The sequence below is a fragment of the Myotis davidii genome, unplaced genomic scaffold (assembly GCF_000327345.1).
Source record: "Myotis davidii unplaced genomic scaffold, ASM32734v1 scaffold249, whole genome shotgun sequence".
NCBI classification, from domain to species: Eukaryota; Metazoa; Chordata; class Mammalia; order Chiroptera; family Vespertilionidae; genus Myotis; species Myotis davidii.
Window position 1 is genome coordinate 2,616,379 of NW_006300367.1, and position 2,784 is coordinate 2,619,162.

At 44.1% G+C, this 2,784-nt stretch overlaps 1 protein-coding gene across 1 annotated transcript in view; it reads left to right on the forward strand.

The window, feature by feature from the left end:
• The window catches only part of CNTNAP5 (contactin associated protein-like 5), an 866,926-nt gene that overhangs the window by 748,990 nt on the left and 115,152 nt on the right, over window positions 1–2,784 (forward strand). The window lies entirely within an intron of this gene.

Sequence of the window (2,784 nt, forward strand, 5' to 3'; positions counted from 1 at the left end):
AATGTTTGCAGGCCTCTGTCTGGCAGGGACTGGATTTGGCAGGTTTGGAATTCTTTGACCTTTATCTTATTTCTTGAAATTTCTCCCACTAGAGAGTTATTCAGGTTAAGCTGTCCTCTTATCTTTTCAAATGAAAACAGGTTCTTCTTCTTAAAGAAAGAAAATCATTTTAATTCCTGGAACAAAAGAATAGAGAGAAGAGGAGGCATTTCTGTGTCAGAGGGTCCTTGGGAAAAAGAAGGCCATTGTGGTTTCATAGCCAGGGCTTTGGGCCACAGGCAACTTCTCAGAGACCTGGCCTTTGGAGGAGAAGGGGCATTGGCGGAGGAAAAGGGTCTGGAGGAAGAGACATTAAACTTCTGCAGAATTTTATTGAGTGATGGCTCTGCCTCTCCACAGTACCATGGGCTCTCTCCCTAAATAATAATGTTTAACATTCACCAGGTTCTACCATGTGGCAGGCACTGTTTCGTGTACCAGAGAGATCGAGATAGATAGTGTCCTGGCCTGCCTCTAATAGTCTATTCTGGGAACAGAGACATAACACATACTGAGGGTGCCAATATAATGTAAGTGCTGGGCTAGTCTGATAGGGGCCCAGTAAGGCAAAGAAGGGAGTGTCCAATGCTCCTTGAGAAGGGTGGAGTGCCCCTGGCATTGCACCATGAAATAGAATAAGATGCTTTTTTGTTCTTTATTTTCTCTATTTCAATTCCCTATTTAATTCCCTATTCTACTTTTTTATCATCAGTCCTTCTTGGTCCCTTTAAATAAAAAATAAAATATAAAATTTGGCCCTGGCTCAGTGGTTCAGTTGGTTGGAACATCATCCCATACACAAAAAGGTTTATGGTTCAATTCCTGGTCAGAGCACATACCTAGGATGTGGATTCAATCCCCAATCAAGGCGCATAGGGTAGGCAACTAGTAGATATTTCACATCTCTCTCTCTCTCCTCTCTCTCTCTCTCTCAACATATATTCAAGTGAGGGTTAAAATATATATAAAATATATATAAATATAAAATATGTGCTAATTCTAAGGCCATACATCTGTGATTAGATCACTTGGGTTCAAAGTATAAACAAGGCTTCCATCACCTTCCCATGGTGGCTGCCCAGCACCCTCCAGCACTGAATAGTCCCTTCCACTTTGCTTCGTCGTTTCCTTCTTATCAATCTTTTTTTTAAACATGTACACTCACACGGTGCACTGTCTGTCTGTGATTACACAGACCTTGGAGGGAATGAGTATAAACCCAGACACTTTGCATTTCCAAAAGCCTGAGTCCAGGGAGACAGTGATGAGGAGAAATCCAGGGAGGTGCCTCTCCCAAGTGTCAACCTCGCAGCCACTCCCAGAGCAGAGGGGACCCGGGCAGTCCCACCATTGCTGCTTTCTCGGGGAAGACTTTCAGCGCTTAACTGTGCCCCCTGTCAACTGTGCCCCCTCACTAACGCCAGCATTTGGGCATGTTCTGAGCTTCCTCAGAGCATCAGGAATTCGGTTGCACAGCCTGAGAAGAGCCTGCCTCAGAAGGCACATTTCCTTGGCCTTACTACTCCCTGACCACTTCATTCTCTGGGCTTGTGTCAAGCAAACATTGATACTTTTGAACTTAAATACCCCAAAAGCCTTTTGCTATCTCCTGGACTCTTTTTAGGTTTGTTCATTTCCTATATTCCTGGGCTTCCAGATCATATTTTCCTGGGAAATAACAGGTCCTGCGGGCAGGTCCATTCTCCATTCCACAGTAACGTGGATGTGGATATGACACACTGTGGCCTTAAGAGGGCGATCAAGAGTCCCTCCCCCTCACTTCCTCCTCTAGTGGGAGCAAAGTGACATGGGCAGGAATAAATGGCACCTCAGAATCATGCAGTCAATCCACTGTGCCAAGTGGTGAGCCTGAGAGGAGAAATGGAGGCATAATGAGAGAAGCTGCATCCAGGTAACCTTTCTTGCTTCTCTTTGTTGTAGTGATGTTTCCATGTTGTGGTGTTTAAAGTCCTTGAGGATTACTATGTACCAAATGGGGTCCAGCCCTAAAATTCACAAACTAAAGTGCTGGCTCCTGTGGCTATATTTTTAAATTGAGAAAGTAATTAATGTTAAATGATATTATAAGGGGAGAGCCCTGACCAGATAGGGTTGGGGACCTTATAAGAGGAGATGCCAGAGTCTCTCTCTCTCTCTCTCTCTCTCTCTCTCTCTCTCTCTCTCTCCCCCTCCCAAGTGAGGGCACAGTACAAGGTGGCCATCTGAAAGTCAGCAAGACAGTCCTCACGAAACACTGAATTGGCTGATGCCTTAAAATTAAAGGCTCCAAAACTGTGAGAAAATGTGTTTCCATTGTCTGGGCCACCCAGCCTGCAGTGTTTTGTTATTGCAGCTCAATCAGTCTGAAACAAAGGTCAGATGAAACCATGGAGGTAGAGCACATAGACTGCAAAGTACAAAATTCATTACATTTTCTTATTGATGATAATAACAATATGGGGGACACCAGGTCCAGATGGGCATGGAAATATTAATGGGTGTTGATGTTTTTTGTTTGTTGTTTTGATTTTCTTTTTTTGTTAATCCTCACCTGAGGATATTTTTCCATTGATTTTTAGAAAGAGCAGATGAGGGGGAAAGAGAGAGAAACTTCAATCTGAGAAAGACACATTCACTGGTTGCCTCCTGCATGCACCCCAACCTGGGCTGGGGATTGAATCTGCAACCCAGGTACATGCCCTTGACCGAGAATTGAACTTGTGACCCTTTTGGTGAAGAGGCTTA